Below are 12,491 nucleotides of genomic sequence, written 5' to 3'. Positions count from 1 at the left end.
ATTATTCACTCTGCACGGCTGCAGTCCAACTCAGAGGGGACGGGGGGGAAGTACATGGTAAAGGAAGAGCAATACAATTACCTTTGTCAGAAGAAATAAAAGGGGCAGATCTTCAACTGATATGCCTTAATATATTCCATTGATGTAATATTTTAGTCTGTTAATACTTATTCATATTGGTGAAGACTTTGGAACAAAGCAGTTTAATGACATTTACAAGGTATCACTGAAACAAATTGTGCGTCATAATATCTACGTTTCCATAAACATTGGACCAAGTACTCAGATAGTAAGCTGGTACATTTCCATTAAGTGGCTCAAATCAAGAAAGGGCATGTCACACAAACTAAGATTTTTTTCACACAAAGAAACCAATATTGTTTATCATAATCATGTGACCCATGAAAGAACAGGATATTAATTCCATTTGCCTTTTAATCACAATTAATGCATAACCAAAAACATGACATAGTGATTTAGACATGCTTATTGTATCTTCTACACATATTCTCCATTTAACTAGAACTGGTATAAAACCCCTACTTTAGTTCTCTGGGATTGACCCAAGGCATAATAACTGCTAGATTGTGGTCAGCCTTCCTTTTAGAGTAGTTGTATGGTCAGATGCTCCCACTAGCTCTAGCTATTCCCCATTGCCCTCTGATGACTGGTAGCTTGGAGTACCCCTGCAGCTAAATTGAGTAAAATGCCCTTCCAGACTAGTTTTCATGCTCAGATTAATAGCCTTTAGGTTTAGTGAAGCACTGTAGATTTTTATAAGTTCCGGGTATTTTTCCAGTTACCCTTTCTGGTAGCTGGGGCAATTGGGACAGAAAAAATTTTTTTTCTTCACAGCCAGATTGACAAAGGCAGAGTAGATTGCTAGCCTTTTTCCATCAGTTCTAAGATTCAGGTATACGGGTCAGGATGTTAGCTTCAAGTTCGTTGGTTACCTTAACATAGAAGATATCATTGCCCAGTGTTAATTGATTAAATTAATGTGTTAATTTATAGCACTCTTTCATATGATCTGCTTCTCTAATAACAGAAAATAAAATAAGAATTGATTTTTTTAATATGATCAGATGGTTGGGGACCTTATCGTTTTTCCTAATAAGAAATACGTAGTTTCTATGTCATATGAATATAGGTATAGGTATCAAATTTACTACATTAATGTAGTTGTGCTTTTTTTTTTTTTGCTTGCATGTCCAGGGTACATTTGACTAGATGTCATTTCATCATGATCTTCAGGCTTGCAGTTAACGTATAAGAACAACCACCTGAATGTCAAGCTATTTTCCTCGCAGATACATGAAATAAAATTGCAGAATGTGGTCTTTTATGACTGGATTAATTTCCCTATTATTAGCTGATCAAAAATGTGCAATTAGCCTTAGTCAGGTCTGGAATTCATTCTACTTTCATCTCACCTGCATGTACTGTATAAAACCAATACTGATAGACATAGACATGTGAATTTATAAAGATCTCAAGTTCTCAAAATTACCTGCATCACATGCACAAGATTATCAGCCCCATACTGATGTTCTCTGATATTCCAGAGTACTGACCAGGTTAATGGGTACAACTTTAGTTAGCGTATAACATAAGCTCATAGCTTCTTAAAGATCCTAGCTTTGAAGGCACTCCATCCAGTAACCTAGAATACTGTAGAGAGGGACTTCTGCAAGGTTCTGAGATGCAAGGCTGCACATGTACAGAGTGGTAAGATGAGAGCAGGCACACATTTTCTTTACGTTCTAGGCTATCAGTTTTTTTCCATTGCATCACACATGCTTTTCTTTTACACCATGCAAAGTAGTGGAAAGAAAACAGCCATGAACTTGCATAGTTTTCCCTATGGCTGAAGGTGAAACATGACAAGATATGGGCAATCTGACACTTCTACTTGAATAACAAATATGCTTTTCGACAATTGCCAAGTATCAGATGGTGGGCTGAAAAATTAATTGTCATTTCATTATTTATCAAGGACATGAATACAGTTTATTTTCTAGTAAAGGAACTCAACATAATGATTTTTACAGAACATCGCCTTTCTATTCTGTGTGATGAGACAACAGTCTGTCTCCATGAGCTATCTAGTAAATAACTAATGATGTAACTAAAAGCTTACAAAAAGGAAAAAGAAAAGATAGTAAAAATAATGAAATAATATATATGTATACAAATTCTTTCATCTGGAGTGTGTTATGCATTACATTACATCAGTGAGATGATGCATAAGTTAAAAAAATATTTTTTTTGCCACCGAAGAGACTGAATGCATGCCCTCGACACCAAAGTAAATCTCTGGTTGCGTTAAAAGTAATTAGTTAAATATTAATAATCACATAAAATTGGTGTTACTGTAAAATCTCCTTCAAATTATACAAGTGTTATAACTGTATAGAACTCCATTAACAGTGAGCAAGAGTGTATTACTTTTAACAGAACATCTGTGAGCTTTAGCAAGAATACTTTTGTAATGATTTCAGGAAAATCTGTCTGAAGTGTTAATAAGATAACAAGTTTAATTGATAAAATCAACCTAGAGGAGAAAGCTTAAAAAAAAAAAAAAAGAGTAGCATAAAAAATACCTCACATTTATCCTTAACTCTTAAAATGAGAATTGTATATATACTTATTTGTAAGTGAAACTTTTCAAAGAAAGCATAGCTGAAGTTTACTTTTTAGTTAATCAGAGAGATCAATGAAACTGGTCTTGTGATTATCTGAACTAAAAATTCTTGAAAATTTGCAATTGCTAAATACAATTTAAGGGATCAAAGTTGACCTCTCTTTTTTTCCCATTACTGGGGAATTCTGAGCTGCAAATGGAACATAAACTACATAAAAAATTATAGTTTTGCTTCGTTGAAATGCATATTGCAATTTAGGACTGTCCAAAGCTCACACTTAGTAAAAATAAAGGAACAACGAAATGAAAGGGACTCTAATTCATGTGACTTTCATGATCCTGAAACCATTATATAGCACATGAATGTGCGTATTAGTTGAAGGAAGTAGCAGAAAGTTTTGTGGACAGATCCTTCTTTTACTCATTCTAAACTCCAGAAATTCCTGTTGCAGCATTAGTTTATTTCTGTTACGCTGTGTTGAACTTTGTCAAAAAAAAAAAAAAGAAGCTGGCTTCAGTTTAAGGTTAGTTATCGAATGCTGACCCTAAAATAAACCTCAAACAACTATGGGAAGCTATGTCTGTGATATTGCACCTGTAAACATTTCCAGAATCACAGAGCTGGGTGTGTGCTGGGTTGTGCTCTCACTTAGCCTAACTCCTGAGGGAATACAAGTCCTTTCCTGTTGCTTCTCCTCAAGAAACATACCTCAGTTTTCATTACAAAGAAACCTCATGTATGGGTAAATTTAGACCCATAGTGTGCTCCGCCAGCGCACCAGTGCAGTGCAGGCAATAGAGATGCTGAAACTTTGGGACATGCCACATCACATCCCAGTGAGGGATCTACTGATTTGATTAAAGACAAGAAAACTAATCTTAATTTCAAATAGATTTAAGGGAGATGAATCCCCTAACTTTGTACAATGAACACTAACTGTCTTTTCAGGATTTCCTTTAGCAGGAATGCGCAGAAGGAGACAGAATGCCATTTAATGCTCTCCTACCCCCACAGAGTTTCATATAGTGACCTGAAAGTATATGTTGTCAACATAAACATGCCTCTGGGAGGCAGTGTTATTGGTTCCTGTGCTGGGGAAATCGATGTACTCCCTAGCACTGAGGAGACCTTGCTCCTAGCCCTTTGCTGTATCATTCTGCTCCATATGATCCAGAACTAGTCCACACTACGAATTATCATATTATCATATAAAATAGTAGCAGATATTACACAGATTTAAAAACTTTTTTTCACCCCTTCATGCCACGTTAATTTATCTCATTTGTTCAGAATAAACTCAGTAGTGTTGTTACTGTTTTAGAAAATAGCAAAATTCAATGAAGGTTACTATAGCTAGAACAAATTGTCAGCATTATGTTTGAGAATATCAGTAGGTGCATTTCATATACTTTACTTACAGAAGCATAGTCTTAGGATTCGTTTTATATCCAACTACAAAAAATAACAAATAAAAAAGTGAAATGAACCTCAGAGGAGCACTGAACAGTTGCAGACTTCTTCTTAATCTCTATAGCAGCCTTTTATTTTCAGTGGCTCACAGTATACGTGTTGACCCTTTAAGTGGTTTTGCTGTTCTTATATTATCAGACAGCATTTTACAATTTATTACCAGTGTTTTATAATATGCATATTTATTTATTTTCTGTACTGTCCATACATTTGAAGTTAGCAAGTATAGATGAAGAAAACCGTGGGTTGATGAGTAACTTTAAGTATCATAGTAATTACTATTTTTTGTTGTTTTCTGTTGAAATTCAGATCTATGCATTAGCCTGTTTCATTGTCTATAAGAGAGATAAAGTGTAGCACGTGACAGCCAAAGACTATTCAAATAAAGCTTACTAATACTCAAAGAGGAAAGTAGTCCCACAGTAAAATACTTGGAACCAAGAATCGTAAAATCATAGAACCATCGAACGGTTTGGGTTGGAAGGGACCTTAGAAAGATGTAGATCTAATATGCAGAGAACTAATATAGTTCCAACACTTGTTTTAAATAAATGAGCATTCCACCCCCAAATAAGAAAAGCATTCATAAGAAATTTTCACTGAATTAATTTCCCATTAGTTTGTCTGTGCTAATATTCTTAACATAGCTTGAACACTATATCTGACTGCTCTGAGATAGTTCAAAGTGAGTGCTCTCAAAACAGAGGTGGAATAACTGCAAAAAATAATCCTCATTGTCATTGTTAATTAAAACTTGAAAAGTGGAAAAAATATTAAAAATGGCTATGGCTACTGAATTAAAATTTTTTGTTGACTCTTATGAAGTCACGACTACCTTTCAGATACAGTTATAGCTATTAATTCAAATCCAATTGCTCTTAATTTAAATCCGGTTCATATGGTAACCTGGCATGGGAAGCAATGATATGATAAAATTGCTTGAAGTAATATGGCTTAGTGAGTTCTTCCTCTTCTATGCATATATGTGCTCTGAATATAGCATTGGACACAGCTAATTTATTTATTGGTCCATTCAAAGAGTATAATGGTACTCAGAATTTGGCAATAAAACTTTTCTTCCAACCACAGTGTAAAAATGCATAATTATTCTTAATTTAAATGAAATTAAAACATCTTTGATACAAACATTATAGATACTTAAGTTATTTCAACAGGAGCAGAAATTGTTTTGATAGAGTGTATAAAGGAAATATGACAAATCTGTTAGGAAGCATGTTTCTTTAGCTCTTTTTCACCACAGATTAGTTCAACATTTAAGGTTATCACACAGTTATGGAACATGTGGTGGAGCATTGATAGTAGCTTTGATTCAAAAATTATAATTATATTACAGTATCTCATATGAGCACGTTTAAATTTTTACTGAACTTACGATGAAGGTTTATTTGGTACTTATTTCCAAGAACAACATTTGCTGTAAAACTTCACACAATAGAAGACCTGTAGCATTAAAGACAGACAAAAGAAGGAAAAATCAATCACAAAGCTCAATGAGATAAAAAGAATGACGAGTATTATAATCAGGAACAGAACAATAAGACAAGCAGATTTAGAATATCAAAAATGCTAAAGTTTTTATGACCTTGACATTTTTCTTTGGATAGTTTCACAAAGAGATATTTAATGTAAAAATGCAACGTAAGCACCTCTTACAAATGTGTAGGTAAATAGTTTCTCAGGGCTGCTGGTGAGCAGAAATAAAATCACATATTTTAACACTTAATGAGGAATAAAGATTATAGGTTTATTCATATTGTAAAGTGTTATGTTTTGAACGCACTCTAGTCTTATAAGTCGAAGACCATGCTCAGCTGAAATAGTTTTACCATCGTGTGAATCAATTTAGTTACCATATTGTACAATGATATTTGGTACAGACATACATCTGCATACACATGCATAAATACAAAAGAAAAAGATTAGAGTCAATATATATTAAGGGCAAATAATTACTTAGACTTCAACCTTCTTAATTTTAGATGGTTTTACTGAAATGCTGAAGTTCAGTTATTATTTCCTTACATTTCTTTTATTTTCAGCGAAGAGAGATTGATTACCTTGGCAAGCACAGGCATACAATACTCTGCACTGTTAAACAGTTGGCACGGTTCCTGACCTAGTCTGACTTAGACAAGTGGCATGCTCAGAAATAATACCCAGGCATAGTTCAAGATCAGACAATTCCAAATGAATAGTTTGAATACCACTACCTGTGGCTGGAGGTAAGAGAATTTACCTGCTCAAGCACAGTTTGTACCACCACAGCTGGCCTTTGAGGCCACAGAGTGGTCACTGTCCTTTTTTATTTACCAGAGAGATTCAGGGAGAGTGGAAAACATTGACTCAATGTTATGACTTTTGTTATCACATTTAGTTACTTCATGTTAATGCACTTCACTTATAACATTATCAAACTAATACATACATAATTTTAATATAAATCCCACAATACCATCTCTGCTCCAACCTATCATGGTTTAAGGCAAAAAAGAGCTTTATAGTTTGATTTGCTGATTCTGTAAGAGCATTAGCAGTTTAATAATATTCCACCGTCTTCTGTCTTGCTTATTTTACTTATGATCCCTTTGGAATGAGGTCACGTATAGACATACTATCTAGCATTCCCAGTTTCTGCTGTGACTTGCAACCACTACCATTATACAATGGATGGATATACATTATTTGAGAGATATGATGCCTAAATTATTTGTCCTACTGTATTCTTAACACTTGAATTCTAATTTACTTAGGGATATGAAGTATTTACAGTGATTTCTTCTCAAAATCAGAAATTAGGATATTTGATGATGTGGTACATTGAGGAACTCAGGTGAAAGAAATGATCTAGTATTACTTTCAAGATTTGATAGCTAAAACAAAAAAAGGACAAGGAAAATAGATAGGTAACATGAAAATGCTGAGGACCTTCAAGGGAAACATATATAGTCCAGAAGTCTATTTGTCTTTTTTGAATTATATTGACAGTAGGTCAGCTTGGGCGAACTCATACATTTTTACAAGGTTGACATTCAGTTGAGTTTAGCTTATGCAAAAAGTATTTTAGTGCTACATTTGCTGATACTATCATATTCCTTTCCTTCTTTCACTGTTACTTAGCTTTAAGAATGGCTAAGAGTCTGTCCAAGGGCATATTTTTATTCATAGTCGTTGTCAGAGAATCTGCAAAGTACAAAGGCACCTAAAAAGCTCTCAGAATTGATGAAATAAAGAAGATATTTAAAAGCTGATAAAAATAGAGAACCAATGTATGTCAGAGATATAAATCACCAGTTTGTAACCATAAAAGGCTTCATGCTTTGGTCTAATGAGAACAAGTGTTAGTTCCGTGGAAGTAGCAAAATGAGTTACATAAAATGTGTTTGGGAGAAAGATGAAGCCCCATGAGTTGTATTGCAGCAAGAATCCATGACACATCCCAATCTGCAGCTATGGGAGCCTATAAAACAGAACATAATATAACATGATTGTCTTTACAGAGGACAGCAAACATGGCAAAACACAGCAGATGTTGTAGCGTAGTTTAGTGAATAGGTGGTGACTGACTTCCAACATCTGAAGACAATTACAGACTCCACCAAAACTACCTTTATAACTCTTCTATGCTGTGTCCAAATATATCCACAATAGGCTGTTTCCATTACTTTTTTGCATTCAGTACCCTGCAGTTTCAATATATTTTCTGCCTTAATCTGTTGTGTAGTTTTAATGTGGCTGAACTTTAGAAACAGATTATTTACAATATGTATAGTGACAGCTGATGAGTTGCAGTCCATCCTAAACCTTCCTTTTCAGATACTTATAAAACAGGCTGAAGCAGAAACACACTATTAATGCCATGAATTAGAGGTTTTTCATAATTATTTAAGTAGTTTGTGCTTCATTTATTCAAGTAGTCAGCTTATAGCCTGAAAATTTGTTATTGAAAATTGTATGCTAAACTAGATTTTACATTCATTTTAAAAAAATTACTTCTATAAGCATGTCATTTTGAAATAACTATTTTAGTTGATACATAGACTCAAAGCCTCCCAATGAACACAAAATATTATTTAATTGTTCTCAGTGCAATATCCAAACCCACAGAAAGGTAACAAAGACAATAAAGTCCATTTTTTATGAAAGTTCATCTACAGTTTCTCCTCTGCTGTTAAAACACTACATATTGTGTTTTTCAGCCCATTCCATGTTTCTAATGTACCTGGGCAACTTTTAACCTATTTCTCATCAGGAAACTAATTGCAAGACATGAAACATCCCTACCCTACCTTTATTATTAATAAAAACTAGGACTTTTAACTGCTTTGACAAGGCAGGAAGATTTTTCTTGTCTTTGAAAACAGAAAGCATTTGTTCAGCCATTTCACAGAATCACAGAATCACAGAATCACAGAATCACAGAATGTTAGGGATTGGAAGGGACCTCGAAAGATCATCTAGTCCAATCCCCCTGCCGGGGCAGGATTGCCTAGACCATATCACACAGGAACGCGTCCAGGCGGGTTTTGAATGTCTCCAGAGAAGGAGACTCCACAACCTCTCTGGGCAGCCTGTTCCAGTGTTCGGTCACCCTCACCGTAAAGAAGTTTTTCCTCAAATTTAAGTGGAACCTCCTGTGTTCCAGCTTGCACCAATTGCCCCTTGTCCTGTCAAGGGATGTCACTGAGAAGAGCCTGGCTCCATCCTCTTGACACTTGCCCTTTACATATTTATAAACATTAATGAGGTCACCCCTCAGTCTCCTCTTCTCTAAGCTAAAGAGACGCAGCTCCCTCAGCCTCTCCTCATAAGGGAGATGTTCCACCCCCTTAATCATCTTCGTGGCTCTGCGCTGGACTCTCTCTAGCAGTTCCCTGTCCTTCTTGAACTGAGGGGCCCAGAACTGGACACAATACTCCAGATGCGGCCTCACCAGGGCAGAGTAGAGGGGGAGGAGAACCTCTCTTGACCTGCTGACCACACCCCTTCTAATACACCCCAGGATGCCATTGGCCTTCTTGGCCACAAGGGCACACTGCTGGCTCATGGTCATCCTGTTGTCCACTAGGACCCCCAGGTCCCTTTCCCCTATGCTGGTCTCCAACAGGTCTGCCCCCAACTTGTACTGGTACATGGGGTTGTTCTTGCCCAGATGCAGGACTCTACACTTGCCCTTAATATATTTCATTAAATTACTCCCCGCCCAACTCTCCAGCCTGTCCAGGTCTCTCTGAATGGCTGCGCAGCCTTCCGGCACATCAGCCACTCCTCCCAGTTTTGTGTCATCAGCGAACTTGCTGACAGCGCACTCTAATCCCTCATCCAAGTCATTAATGAATATATTGAATAGAACTGGTCCCAGAACCGACCCTTGCGGAACTCCACTAGACACAGACCTCCAACTGGACTCTGTCCCGCTGACCACTACTCTCTGGCTTCTTTCCTTCAGCCAGTTCACAATCCACCTCACTACCCGATCATCCAGATCACACTTCCCCAGTTTAGCTGCGAGGATGCTGTGGGAGACCGTGTCAAACGCTTTACTGAAATCGAGATAGACCACATCCACAGCTTTACCATCATCTATCCACCGGGTTACATCCTCATAAAAGGCTATCAAGTTTAATCTAGTTAAATTGTTTAATCTAGTTAAAAATTTAATCTAGTTAAAAGTTTAATCTAGTTAAATTAAATTAATCATTTAATCTAGTACTTTTTACCTTGTGGCCAGGAAGCTTTTAACTTCATTTCTTTTATTGGGGAAAAAAAGGAAAAGGTATAAAACTGCTCATGATTTGCCTTACTTAATACAAAGTGAAAGTTGAAGTGCTTCATCCATGGCTAAAAAAATTACTGAAAGTTTGAGTCTGTTAAATTTGTTGTTACGAATATATTATATAGTGAAGGTACTTTTTTCTTCTTTCCCAGCTTACAAGCTCAGAGGTTTTAATTTTTTTATTTTTAACTGATAAATGAACTTGCTATTCCTGTAATGCACCAAAATTTGTTTTGGGGTTGGGTTTTTTTGCCCTGTTTTGGGGAATTTTCAGTTTTGTTTTGTTGTTTTCATTTTAACATTTACACTTTCTAACCAAACTGATTTAAGAAAACTGAAGGTACACCATGACCAAATTACATAAATTCTGAACTGGAGGGGTTTTTTGTTTGTTTGTTTTCTTTTTTTCACTAAGAAAAAAACTTTGATACAGCATTCAGAAAAATTTTAAATCTGCTCTCTAATCTTATTTTATGCAGAAGGTGTTTTTTTTTATCAGCACTGGGATGCTTTGCAGTGCATTGCAGGGAATGAAATTAAGATTCAGGGTCTGTCTCAGCAAGGACAGAATGAAAAAGGGACTGTCTTAATTGTATTTGTTGACTGGTTTCAGTAAATCATTCATTAATATTTTTTAAAAAAAAAAACAAATTATGTAGATCTAACTCTACAAGATCAATTTTATGTTATTGCAAGAATTTACTCCAGAATTAAAATGCTTATATTCAGCACTATGCTTAATTTGGAAGTCCTAATAAATGAAACTAATATAAATTAGATGTTGGCCTTTCTCTATTTAAATGTAAAATAATGTCGATAATAATTCTTAATGCCATCATTTATGCATGATCCTTCCTTTACCTTTAATTTTTAACCTTAGATGTTCTTCAGTCATTGCCAAATAGAATGAAAACTGCTAACTGAGAAAAGTTGAAATTTACTCCAAGGTGCAGGCTAATGCCTTATTTGTATACCACTTAAACCCTATTTTAAAGGTTTAAGTAGGATTCAAGAGATTAAGTGGCCTGTTCCATATCTCTGAATAGAAACGAATTTCCCCTTAGCAAAAGCTCAGCTGTTGCAAAAGATATCGAGTACTCTGTGAACTGAGGAAAAAAAACACTCAGAGCTCATATACAGAGCCATGTTAACGGTTTTGTTTCTGAGGTAAAAACCACATTTCTTTCATTATTGATAGATTTTAGCAGAAGTAGTTATGCTTACCACTCCCTGATATTTATTTTTTTTTTTTTGTAAAAGTAAGGCCGCAGAATTAATCAGTCCCATCTGCATGCACAAAAGACATGACACACGGAACAAAAAACATCTGAAACAAAACTACGCTTCCTTTCACAAGCAATAGGGGAAATTAATGTCATCACTAAGCTGAAGACATAAAGAGATTCAAAATTAAAAATCCTTTGAAAGCTTCCAACAAGATTCCTATAATCAACTGGAAGAGAAGTAATGATCAAAGCCCTTTAAAATAATATTGCTCACCCCATTAGAACTGCTTAAATGTACCCTACCATTCACCAGAAATTATACAAGATTACTGCAGAAACTATGCCATTGTTTCACTAAGAAGCCCAGATGTTTTAAGAGTAGACTTCACAACTCACATAAGGTTAAAAGCCAAGACTAAAAAAGAAACCAAATAAAACAAAAACATAACACCCCCCCACAAACCAGCTGCAGTTATAATCCTTAATTATTGTTAATGTAGCACTTCATAGGTGCTCAATTGCTCTGACAGATTGTCTTGTATTGAAGTTGGGTCATTGAAGGGAAAAGAAAGTGAATGCCTTTCACAATGGAGTGATATTAGGATTTTGGTTGTGTGGGGTTTTTTTCTTAAGCAAACACGGTATAAACTTACTGTTTTTTCTTTTCTCCTGAAGCATCTCTCTTCTTTTGTTAAATGTCGTTTCAGCTACACTGTGGTTGGTGAAAAAAAAAAAAGCACAGTTCTGCATACTTTGTTACCAATGTTGCCCCATATAATAGCCGCAGGGATGTTACACACAGCAGCGTCAAGTTAGGATCTGAGAAAATTTCTAAGCAGAAGTCCAGAATAATGTATGTTTGACAGTTCTACTAAACATTTGAGATTTATTATCTGATGCACTCTGTGCTTTTAGTAGCAGTATTGTTATTGCTTTTGTTGACAACAATTTGAAGTGGTCACCTTGTCTCTTCCTTTAAACATTCAGAAGTCGCTCATATGGCATTGTTTATTAACATTGCTTGTAGATGGAGGAAGTTCTCAATGTTGCAGAAATTGCTTGGTGCAAGCTGTTTCAAAGGCATTGTCAACTTTTCTTATATGCAGTGTGCAAACTCAATTTGATTGTCATATTTATTTACTTAGATTTAAAGACACACAAGTATAAGAACACCTAATCTTTGTTTCAGGTATGCTTGTCAATATAACTGCAGTGCAAAAGTCTGTATGAATTCAAAACAGCAGCATACTCCCGTCAAATACTCAAACAAGACAAACACTACCCAAATCCAATCAACACATCTCCATTTTATCAATATCCCAAATATGTTGTATAACCTATCCCCAAACTTTTTTG

The sequence above is a fragment of the Nyctibius grandis genome, chromosome 2, assembly GCF_013368605.1.
Source record: "Nyctibius grandis isolate bNycGra1 chromosome 2, bNycGra1.pri, whole genome shotgun sequence".
Lineage (NCBI taxonomy): Eukaryota > Metazoa > Chordata > Aves > Nyctibiiformes > Nyctibiidae > Nyctibius > Nyctibius grandis.
The sequence above is the reverse complement of the archived record's forward strand: the minus strand, read 5'-3'. Positions refer to the sequence as shown.